This window comes from Sciurus vulgaris (genome assembly GCF_902686455.1).
Source record: "Sciurus vulgaris genome assembly, chromosome: 5".
Taxonomy (NCBI): Eukaryota; Metazoa; Chordata; class Mammalia; order Rodentia; family Sciuridae; genus Sciurus; species Sciurus vulgaris.
In genome coordinates this window covers 14115927-14127971 of record NC_136465.1, presented here as the reverse complement: position 1 = coordinate 14127971, position 12045 = coordinate 14115927, and the positions used below count along the sequence as shown (strand labels likewise).

The 12045-nt window shown below is 53.6% G+C and overlaps 1 protein-coding gene and 1 long non-coding RNA gene across 3 annotated transcripts in view; one reads left to right on the top strand and one right to left on the bottom strand.

Annotated features, from left to right (window-relative positions):
- Positions 1–12045, bottom strand: part of PEBP4 (phosphatidylethanolamine binding protein 4) — a 183982-nt gene that overhangs the window by 47491 nt on the left and 124446 nt on the right. The gene's annotated exons all lie outside the window — the stretch shown is intronic.
- LOC306662531 overlaps positions 7954–12045 on the top strand; it is a 30910-nt gene continuing 26818 nt past the window's right edge. Inside the window, exon 1 of the long non-coding RNA XR_013764142.1 lies at positions 7954–8107. This is a non-coding gene — a long non-coding RNA (uncharacterized lncRNA). The remainder of the gene's footprint in view (positions 8108–12045) is intronic.

Below are 12045 nucleotides of genomic sequence, written 5' to 3'. Positions count from 1 at the left end.
ACACAGTAGCGGACCTCCCCCCAGGACGGAGGTGCCCTGCTTGCCTGCTGGCGCTCTTTCATTTTCACTCTCACCCAGTCTCAAAATCTTGGAGTTATTTTTGATTCATCTATCTTCTTTATCACCCTTATCTAATCACTTATCAAATCCTGTCAGTTCTTCCTTCAAAATGTCTCTAACATATGTCTCTTCCTTTCTTAAAAATAAGTTTCATTGTTTTTTTTTTCATATCAAAGAGAAATATGCTCAGTGTAGAAAATTTAGAAAATACAGTACCCATAAGCAAAGAAAAAATTACCCACAATCCCTCCCACAGCAGCTATTCCCATTATTTGGACGCATGCCCAGTTAGTCTCTTGCCCCTGCTCACGTGTCTGCGCCCTGCTCTTTCCTTCCATCTCTCTCCATTCGGGCTACTCTTCCTCCCTCAGCGTCTCTGGACTCTCTGCTCTCTTCCCCCGCTGCCTCGGGGAGTTGAATTGCCTCAAACACTGCCTTCATAACTCTCTGATTTCCTACAAGGCAAGTCCAGGGCAGCTGTGAACCCACAGGAAACAGGCACCCCTCTGGGAAGAAGCCCACAGCTTGGCAAGCATATGGCAGGGGCCTCTGTGTGAATTAGAAAGAAGGCTCCCCTTTTCCAGGGTGGAGGAAGTGCACGCTGTGGTTTGAAATGTGTCCCCCAAAGTTCGTGTGCTCAAAACTCAATCTCCAAATTCACACGCCGATGGCATTTGGAAGTAACTAACTTTGGGAGGAAATTAGGGTTAGATGAAGTCAGGAAGGTAGGGTCCCCATGATGGCATTAGTGGCTTTATAAGAAGGGGAAAAAAGACAGAAGCTGGCACACTTGCTCTGTTCCCTGCCATGTGATGCCCTCTACCATGTTACCACGCAGCATGAAGCCCTCCCCAGGTGCCAAGAAGATGCCAACACCATGCTCTTAGACGTCCCAGTTTCTGGAACTGCGAGTCAAAGGAACTTGTATTCTTTATAAATTGCTCCATCTCAGGTATTTTGTTATAGCAGCAGACAATGTAGTAAAGCATCCCAAGACTAGTTAAGTGGCTCAGGGGACCGAGGGCAGTCTCCCTTTAGAGGAGCAATAAACCCTATAGGGGGTAACCCTCATCAAATCTGCTTTTATTGCATGGTGCCAAAGTCTACCTTTGCAGGTACAAGCCTACCTGCAGCCTCACCCCACCACCCCTAGCCTTTATCCTCCCTGCTCCAGCTGGTCTATTCCTGCTTCTCAAATACTTGTGATCATCACCTCTCAGGCCCTTGCTGAAGCTGTGTCCCCTACCTGCTGCCTTTCCCCTACTCTCACATCCTAGGAGGTGTGGCTCAGTTTCATACTTTAAATACCTACAGGGCCCAGACAGGTCCCTGAAGGTATCAGTGGGTGGGCGCGGGTCTGTGGTGGATAGGAGAAGGCCTGGGCTGGCCAGATCATCCTCCAGGTTATTAAATGCAACCTCCCACTTTCCAATGTTACCCACGACAGATGCTCCTTGACTTATGAGAGGGTTATGTCTTGCCAGACTCATTGTAGATGGAAATTCTATCTTGCATCAGTCTCAGTTTAGCTACCCCGTGCCATGTAGAACATGGGTTGTTTCCCCTTGTGATGGTGGGCTGACTGGGACCTGGGGCTCACTGCCACTGCCCTGCATCACAAGAGAGGTTTGTCATGCATGTCACCAGCCTGGGAAAAAAAAATCACAGTTCAAAATTCCAAGTATGGTTTCTATGGAACACAGATCACGTTTGCATCAGTCGAATGTCAAAAATCATTAAGTTGAACCATGGTGAAGTCAGAAAACTTCTGTAATTCAACACTTCAAAAGACCTCATGTGGACAAAAGAAAGCGATCTGACTCTCCACCCACTCATTTCTCCTTGGGAGATTTCTGGGCCTCTGCCCCACCTCTCCTTGGTCAGCCTGGCCCTTCATGCAGAAGCAGGATGCATGCCTTGGCAGTTCAGGACATCTGGTTTAGTGGAAAACACGTTTATTTATTCATCCATTCAGTAAGTATTTATTGAGTAGCCTCTGCAGGTTTTGTAGTGAAAAACAGCCACTGGCTTTAACTTCTGATTCTAGCACATTCTTGAGCAAGTCACTGAGATTCTCCAAGTCTCATTTTCCGACCTGTAAAATGGGGACTAAAGTGATTCTCAGCCCACTCACTCGTGAGAAGGCACTGGAGTCACATATGTGAAAGCACTTTACACACCAAGAAGCTCCGTGAAATGCCATTAGCTCCCCATCTTCCCTTAACTTTCTGAATAGTGGGGGCTGGCTCCCCTACAGTCCCGAGTACGGATCAAGCATTTGATAAAATACTTGTGGGTTAGTTGATAGGATGGATTTATAGGACCATCTCTACCTCCTTCGACAGAGGGCTTGCATACGGTACAACAAAACCATCTGTAATGAAATAATAACATCACGATATTGATCACGACGAGTGGCCTTGACGGAGCTCCTACCCCACGCTTGGAACTGTGCTAAGAGCCTAGAGATCATCACTTCATTTAATCTTTACAATAACGCGTGGGGGAAGATACTGTCTTTGCCCCCGTTACATAGATGAGGAATCTGAGGTTTCCCTCAATCAAGTGACTTCTTTGGGGCTGTCTAGGAAGACAGGAGAGAGTGTAGGGAAATAACCAACAGCGAGCCCGCCTGTGGCTTTGGATCATTTGAGATAATCCATGCAAAAGCATCTGGAAGAGTCGCAAAACTGTAAGCATGCAACAACTCATACCTATTACGACGGGGTTATAGGCCCATTTTATACCTTACTTTATTTAATTCAGTCCTCACAGCAACCCTGTGAGGCAGATATTCTTGTGCAGCAATCAGAGAGACTCAGTGCCTCTGCCCAGGCCACACAACTAGGGACTAAGAGGCTGGCTTGGGATCCAGGTCCTATTGTCTCCTTGACCCTATGGTTAGCCTGTGGGGAGCTCACACGTCTTCCCTCAGACAAACAGGAAAGGCGGTTTGAGGTAACGCTACTGATGATGTTCTGTGGGCTGGTTAGCTAGAGGGCCCTTGTGAAGGCCTTCAAGGCAGACTCTACCTGAACTGACCTGCTCTCAGGAATACCTGAATGGCTCGGAATGCCAGAGCCAGCGCACGAGGCCCTCCCTGAAACCTCAAGGGAACAAAGACTTACAGAACCTATCTTGGCCTTCCCCACCCCCTACCCATTTTTCCCCCAAAGAAAAATGAAAGAATCTGATAATTACTTCTATCTACCACCCAACTGTACTAATTACCAACCTATTTCTTCACAGTGTGACAGACACCAGCTCTGGAAAACACATAGAGATAAATTAGCACTAATTGGTTTTCCTCTGGCTGTTTGAATTAGTATTTAAAGCTCCAATTACAAAGCAGAATAATTGCTATTAATGTCCTATCGCAGTACAAAAGGCAGTTCTCTCAAGAACCAGCCCAGGTGTATGATTACTCTGATTACAGCATATTTAACCTGGCTCGTTAAGAGGGAGACATGGGGGACGGTTTCAATATGGCGGACAGGCCACTTCCTGCAGGGTGGAAGGCTTGAGGGGTGGACTGTGGCTGGAGGAAGAAAGGCTGAGCAGAGGATTAAGAAGGGGAGCAGTGGGGCACTGGTTGGGGAAGTGCGTGTGAGTGTTCAGCAGGGCTCCTGGGGCCTCTCCTCCTCCCCTCACTTTCTCCCAGGAACCTTCCTGGGCCCAGCCTTCCTTGCTCCCTCTGGAGCCTCCTGTTCACACCACAAGCCAGCAAAGCCCTCGCAGGCCTCATGTCCCTGAGGGGGATGGTCCCCATGTTGGTCTCAGATTTGTAAGAGTGAGTCGGGGCTTGCCTCCAGTCAGGCCTGCTCCCTCTGGAGTTTCAGTCAAGGCCTTAGGAGGAGGGAGGTCTTCACCGGGGACCTTCCTCTGCCTGGAGGAGTGATGGACTCCAGGGTAAGTGGGGGAAGGGAGCTCCCAAGGGCAGCTTGAGGGCTCCCTTCAAAGGTGGGGAGGTACAGTCCAAGCTCTCCAGTTCCCTGGCTCCAGGGCAAGTCCTCCAGCCTCCCACGGCCTCATCTCTTCACCTGTAAAAGGGGGCTGACAACTTCCAGAGGATTAAATGAGGACCGACGTTAGAGTGCTGTGAATCAGTGTGCTGCCCCTGCAAAGGCAGGTTACTTCCTCCGTATGGAGTGGCTGTGGTTTGGGCTGGATCTGCCTCTTGCTCTTCCTTTCTTTGGCGTCTTCCCTTTCAGGAACTTTCCTTCCTGCTTTTTTGTCTCCTCTGTTTCCACCTTCTTGCTTGGCTCTCCTGGATCTCCCCATTCAGGCGGGGATGTTAAGAACTCAATGAGTTCTCCTTTCCTGGAGCAGCTGAGTTTAAGAAGGGAGGGCTATGTTTAACCCAAAGAAATGAGTCACTAATGGTGAACTTTCAGGCAAACTGAGATGATATTTTGTGGGGGAGCGTGAGGATGTCACAGCGCTCTTCAGAGCCCCCTAGGCAGCTGTCTACTCGCTGACACACTGGTTTGGCGCGGGCCTGCGCCAGGCTCAGTCTTAGCTACAGAGGAAAGGAGGAGGCCCTCGGAAAGAAGGCAGTGAGACAGGAATTCACACTGGGGCACCAAGGCCCCCATAAACCCAGCTGAGGATGCTGACCTTGAATGTTGAGGTCATGGTATGGGGCTTGGGGGCTTCCCATTCTGGAGCTTCTGGCAGGGAGGTCTCTGGGCCATCTGTCCCTGTGGGGAATGGTGAGCTGTGTTTCCTGGGCTGGGCATCCCTGAGGCTATCCTAAGGAGTTCAGCCTCCCTTTGTTGCCCTATCTTGCTGCGCCTGTGAACGCGTGGGAGTCAGCCCATCTCATTTCCCCTGCAGGACTCTGTGTCCCTCTCACCTGCTCTTCCCCAGTGACCGTGCCTCCTTTGGTCCTGCCAGCCTCTGTGTGACCTCCTTTCCCAGTTAGGGGAGAGATGCCACAGGGCAAGGCACAGCTGCATCCTTGGAGCAGGGAGCAGATTCAGCCCAGCTCTGCGTGCGTTTGTCACGTGACGCCTTTTCCGCCACCTCTCAGGCCTCAGTTTCTCACCTGTACCATGAGAGGTGGACTTCAAGCTCTCTTTGAAGCCATGTTCTAGCCTGTGGGCTCTCCCTCCTTCTCCTCTCCTCTCCTTCGTTCTCCACCCACCTGGTCCCTTATACTGAAGCGGGCTGCATCTACTGGCAGTGTCCTTCAGGGACCTGGGCCCAAGAGCTTTGGTGGGGGGTGTGCCCCAGGTGGGCGATGAGAAGGTGTCAGGACCTGTCTGCCAGAGAGAAGCCCCTGGGTGGTCTCTGCTGGGTGGGCCCAGCAGTAGCAGCCCAGGCGAGGCGCGGTGCTGCCAACCAATCCCTCCCTTACAACCATGTTGGGAGGGAAGTGCAAGGGCCCGTGGGTGGTGTTCACGTATGGGGGGGGGGGGTTTCTTTTTAAGAGACAAGGTGGGTGGAATGGGGGAAGCCAGCTGGCTGTGGGCTCTATTTCTACTGACAAGGCTTTACCCTGTAGGTGTGAGGAATTCCAATTAAATATGCAGCCTATTTGTCTGTGTGTGGGAGAGGGTTTGCTGGGAGGGAGGGGGACGGAGGAGCGTCTCTGCGGCATACCAGCAAACCAGAAATTAGCTCCGTTCATCACAGCACACGGGGCTTCCCTCAGCCCTCCTGTGCACTCACAGGAGTCGCGAGAAGGAGACAGACAGAGGAAGCTAGAGAGAGGTTGGGGAGGCGGGTTCCCCAGGCTGGGAGGGCTTCCGGAATCTCTGAGTGGGCAGGAAGGATTGCCCGACTCCTTGGCTCCTGGGGGGGTTTCCCGTTCTGGAGGCGCCGGCAGTGAGCTCCTCTGGGCCATCTGTCCCCACCAGAGATGGCCAGGGTGATCTGGGCTCACCCCTGGGACAATGGAGGCCTCTGATACTCATGGAGGGGTTGGTGGCCAGGGCTGCCCAGGGCAGACATCATCACCTCCGCAGGGCCCCAGGCCACTTGGACCTGCCCCTTTCTTCCCTTTTGTGTCAAAGTAGCATTTAGGGATCCTCTGTTAGGAGCAGTGGTTTCTTTGCGGAACAGAATCCTGAAATGATTTGCAGGTGCCTGTGTTGAGTAGAAGGACCAGGCCGAGGTGTTTTGGAGGTGTATGGGACCCTAGAAGCCATTGCAAAACTTTTGCCCTCCCTTCATCTCTCTACTCATAGATGGGGTTTGGTAGAAAACATGAATAATCTCCAGGGTACAAAGGTACAAAGTCCAATCTATGCTGAAGCCGGTCCGTAGAGTCTTTTGACAGTAAGAAAGATCAGGAGGTTTCCATGGGCGCCCAGCCACATCAGACCTTTTTACTGTCAGTGGGATTGGCTGTAGGGTCTGTTGGCCCCTCTGGTCACCAGCTGCCTCTCTCTTAGGCTTCAAACCACTTGTGTTGAATCCAGGCTGCCACGCCACCCTATTGTTCCCTCTGCTCACCAGTTTACCTGTTGGCGGGGTTCTCTGTGTTTTTGCTTTCTTTTCTTGATGCTGTTTCTCTCCCTACCTGCAGACACTGAGTCCTCAGCACCTCTAATTCCACCACTTACTTCCCAACTGATTAAACACACTCATTGTTGACCTTTGGGGCTAAGGAGTCAGGTTGATGGCAAGGGAGAAGTAGACTGGTTGGTTGACTGTTTTTTGGATCAAGTCGTCCAAGATGTTTCTCCTCAGAGCAGGAGATGATTGACAGATGACCTTACATCATCCCTCAGGTCTGCATGAAGGATGGCATGGGGGCAATGGAAGGGGCAGCTGGTAACTGGTCCCAGGGAGGGCAGGCTTAGGGGAGAGATGGGGTGGGCACTGGGCAGAAGGGAGGTGGCACTGGTGAGGTCAGTGCTAAAGAGTACACATCCGCACAGACAAGTAGTTAGGTGGGCCAGGACCACCGGAGAGCAGCTGCCCAAGGAGCAGCCCAGGGGTCCCCCCCATCCTCCTTCCCAGATTCCCCTTCCTTCTGCTTCCTTTCTGCTCTGCCCCTCCTTCCCTCCTCCATTCTCCTAGAATCCCCCATAAGCAGCATGGATAAGGAGGACGTGGCTGCCCTAAACACGCCCTTTCAGAGTTCTGCCTTCAACAACAAAAAGGTGTTTTTGGAAAACCACTGGGCTGCTGCCCACTGGCCCATCAGTCCAGGTGGAGTTGGTGGAGAGACAGCACTGGGCTATATTCAGACACAGGCCAGGGTCCCTTGCCTTGGACTTGGATGGGTCATCCTCAGTGGGCAGCAGGGACACAGCATGGACGAGGGGGCAGAGGGATCCTGCCACTTCACCTTCTTATAACCCCCCAACTGTTCTGGCTGAGCACTTCTGACATATAACCTTAGGTGCTGTGTGGATCCCACGGGTGACAACCGACACTGTCCTCTAGGAACTTGTAGCCTAGAGAAAGATACCCCTCAGCAGGAAGAAGACCCTCTGTCACTTTCCTCGGCCTCAGATGTGAGTTAAACAGGTCCTTGGGACGGAAGTCTGGGCTTCTGGCCTAGGACAATGTGAACAGTCTGTCACCAGAGTGTTTCCTCAAGCCCAACCTCACAGGAGAGAAATGCAGGATGTGGCCCTGTCCCTGGGGTGAGCCCGTGAGTTGGGGAAGTGGGAGTGTAACTGGACAACAGGTGGCTGCAGGGGACACCACAGGAAGGGCTGCTCCACTGATACACACAGGGAGGAGCTTAAGGCACAGTGGGGGGGGGGGTTACACCAGGTCGGGGAGATGAGATGGTGGGTGGGGTCCTCTAGAGAGTGACCTGAGCCAGAGCCCAGGGTGGGTGGTGGGGAGGAAGCGGGGAGGGGCAGGCCCTGAAGAAGAGCAGGCTTCTGCTGAGGCTGCACTTGACTGGGTCTCCCGGTAACAGGTGGAAGACAGCCCGGCAGCTCTTCGCACCCTGCTCCACACGCCTGTCACCCCAGAGCTGGGGGTGGCTGGGGCCCGGGGAAACGTTGTGAATGGCAGAGCTGCTCCGAGCCCCCCCACCCCCGTCTTCCTCTTCAGAGGGAGGAGGGCACCCGGCCATGAGGTATTTTCCTGGCGCTGAGGATAACCTTGTAGGAGGCAGAGGGAATCCAATTAGACGTGCAAGGCTGGGAGCCGTGGTGTGTGGGAAAGGTCGCCTTTTGCTTTCTGGCTTCCCTGACTCTCAGTGAGACTTTCCAGCCTGGTTCCCTTGTGCCAGCCCTCCATGCTCCACTTTCCTTTCCCAGGTCCCTCAGCACCTTCTGACCACCACGCCAGCTAATTCAGGGTGGGACAGTCGCCATGGAGAGTGACACCACTGAGACAGCAGCACTTCCAGGCAGTGGCCACCACATTCACTTTCCCCTCTCTAGAGGCCTCTGGGATTGCGGTGGGGGACTCTGCCTCCCATATGCCTGGAGCTGGGTGCTCATCTGTACCTGGTTCTCCTACTTGTCTGAGCTCACTGAGCTCTGTAGCAAGTGTCTGTCTCAACTGACTTGACTTGGGCTCAGCATAGATAAAGTGACAAGTGACCTTACTCCTCCGAGACCCAACTGCTGCCAGCAGCGAAATCTGAGCTTCCTTCTGAGCCCGGATCCTGCTGCCTCTACGGTACCCCACTCAGCCTCCTTTAGAGGCAGTTGTGGGGGACACAGGAGCATGTGTGCGGGAGGACGGGTCTGGGGCCTCCTGGGGCCCTCAGCAGATGCCCTTCGCGCAGTAGCAGCTGCCCCGCCCCAGCTTTCTCCTGCCTCCCCTGTGGTCCTCGGAGGGGAAGAGTCTGTTGATGGAACTGAGCCTGGGGCCACCTTTCTGCTGAGATGAACAGATCCTCCCAGCAAACCTCTGGAGAAGGTTCTGGAAGTTCTGTCTGGTTGGGTGCTGGGCACCAAGGACATTGCCCAGCCTTCTTGCTGCCCTGGCCTGGCCTCTCTCTGCTCTGCTGAGGCCATCTGAAGGGGATGTTTTTCAGGGAAGGCAAAGTCCTCGGCCAGTCTAAGTGCCCCTCCAGAGTCAGGGCCTGCTGCCACCAGGGCTGTGACTCCTCTGTCATTTCATCACAGGCTGTCCTTCGAGGTGTGAGGAACTCCAATTAAGCGTTCAGCCAGTCTGCCTGTGTGGGGGGCCTGGGCTGTGGGGGAGGCAGAGCGAGCTGCAGTGACTAATCCTCACAACACCAATTATGAGTCTCTGGGGAGTAGGTGGTGGGAAGGTGGGAGGGGGAGGTGGGGGAGGCGGGGCAGGGGTTTCCTCACAGAGGTAGCTGCCCAGGCTCCCTGAGCACGCGGTGCTGGACAGAAGGAAGTTTCAAATCCCAAGGAAGGAGTGTCCCAGGGATCCAGAGTCCCCTCAGAAGGACCCTACCCCACGTGGTCCAAGGTGCCCAGAAGCACAGGCTCTCCTCCCTATAGCCCTGAGGTAGCTGATACTGACATCAATTTGCAAATAAAGAATCTGAGGCACAGAGAAATAAGTGACTTGTCAAAGACCACCTAGCTAAGAAGTGACAGGCTGGTGAATGTGTGGCGCTGACTCCAAGACCAATAGGTTTCAAGTGTCACAGACGCCACCAGGCAAAGAGCTTTAAAGGTCTTGGCAGAACATCTGAGTCAGCCCCACTATATGGAGAGACTGAGAGCTCAGGGAGAGGGTGGAGCTGGTCCCTAGTCCCTCACCCCACCTGCCTGTCGACAGGTAGATTTCTTGGGAAGTTGTGCAGCATCTCCACTGGGAACGTTCATTCATTTGGCAAATATCTATTGATTACTTATTTTAAGGTTATTTTTGGTGCAGGGGATTGGACCCAGGGGTACTTTACCACCGAGCTACCCTCCCGGCTCTTTTATTTTTGTATTTTGAGATAGGGTCTCACTAAGTTGCTGAGGCTGCCTTAGGCTTGCAATCCTCCTGCCTCAGCCTTCCAAATTGCTGGGATTACAGTCATGCGCCACTGTGCCTGGTTCCATCAATGACTTATACAGCATCCCTCGCCTCGTGCGTCACTTGGAGAAGGGCCAAGAAAGACAAGCCTGGAAGAGAAGGCTTGATGTTCAATAGCAAGTACAAGAGGGAACGAGGATCCTGGAAGAGAGCCAAATTGGTCTTGCTAGGCTGGGGAGAAGCTGGATTTGAGCCCTAGTCTGGGGCAGAGTGGAAGACCTGCCACCAGGACAGAGGAGGGTAGAGGGAGTGAGGGCAGCTGGGGCCAAGGTCTCTGCAGACCTGCCCTGAGAAGCAGAGCAGACCTGTCCCTTTGACCCTGGGGACCCTTTTAAGAGCAAGTCAAAGAGAAGGGCAGGAGACGAGAGTTCAAAGAGGAATGGAGGGCTCTCGCATCTCTTGCACCTCTGGAAAAATGTCAGGGTGAGGTCTTGAATCCCAAGTGATGTTTTTCTTCGTATTTTGAGCCTACGAACTATAAGCATGCAGGAGGTGATTGGCTTTCTACCTGGAGACGGGGCGGGTTTCAGTTTACTTCCTCCCTCAGGCCTTGGTCAACTTCACTGACGACAGAAACCATTGATTCCCAGATCTTTCCTATAGCTTTCTTGGCCCCAGGACAGTTTGTGTCCTCAGGTCCATTTGTCCAGAGCACCTGCTTTCCTAATGTCCATGGGATACACAGCAGAGGACCGGGGAGCCAGAGGCACTTGTGATTCTGCCAGAACCCCAGAAGAGGGTTTGGGGGCTCCTGCATCTCATTGATCCTTTGAGGTCCACAGTTTTCCTGGGAAGTGGGGTGAGAACCTGGGGTGACCCCAGCCCGACCCTGCCACCCATTCCCCCGAGGCAGATCAGGTGCTCCGATCAGCGTGGCTCATCCCACTGACAGAAGGATCCAGTGTCCAGTCTCATACTTTCCCTTCCATGAAAGGACCCGAGGGATTCAGGGATCCTTCTGGCCTAGTGGAAAGGGAACTCATAGGCTGAGAGTCTTTGTGTGTTACCCTGTGCCTGGAACTGCAGGCAAGTCGCCTTGGTGGGTAATCCCAACAGCCTGTCGGGAGATGTCATCTCCATCTCCAGCTACGGAGACTGGTTCAAGGCTTGTTGACTTCCCTATGGCTGCACACTTAGCAACAGTAGTGTCGGGCTTCAAATATGGAACCCTGGCTTCTCAGTGGGCAACCCTTTGGTTCCAGGATGACAAATGACCCTTTGTCTCCTATTGGGCTTGTCTCATCTTGGGCACCTTGTTCTGAACAGAGGTCCCCCTTTAGGGACAGGGCATGGCCGCTCTGTGTCCCCGTCCTGTCCTGCCCACCACATTGGACTGCCCTTGGCTGGAGATCCTGGCTGCAGCCCCTCCTGACAGTCCTGTGGAGGAGTAGGGAGTTCCGGGCGGACAGGAGGGGGAAGGGGCTGGTGGAAACTCCCCGAGGCAGCAGGCGCGGGGCTGGGAGTGGGGAGGAGGGACACGGGGGTGGGTTCCAGGCTTTCCCCCACACTTCCTCAGGGATCGCTTTACATAACCAGGGCTGCTTAGTCACCGCTTTTTACTTTTTTTTTGGAAACAGTTTTCTCAGCATCACAGCTCCGTCTCCATCCCTTACTAGTCACCGGTGCTAGGGAAGTCCCTTTTCTCCCGTTCCCTAGGCAACCCAGCACATTTGCCTTTCAAATGCTCCAAGGCCTGGGCGGGGGTAGGAGTTCCCTCCCCCTGTACCCAGGCCTCCCACACAGCCACTCCTGCCTCAGTTGGCATGTCAGGTGGTCCCGCCACCGGAGACATCTGGGGAGACCAAACTCCGGCCTGGCCTCCCCATTCTGGACCCTCAGTCCTCCAGTTTGGCTCAGGCTCAGATCATGCCTGGAGGTGCCCTGGTTCTGGACTTTAGATATGGCTGGCTCTTCATGCTCCTCTCTGGGAAGAGGGAGCAGGCTAGGCATCTTTGGGAGGTGACAGAGCTGGGCCTATCTCAGCAAGGCCCAGGAAACCCACCACACCCTTGGTGCGGGCCCAGGCCTCTCAGTTCCCCTTGTTACTCTCGGGTCTGT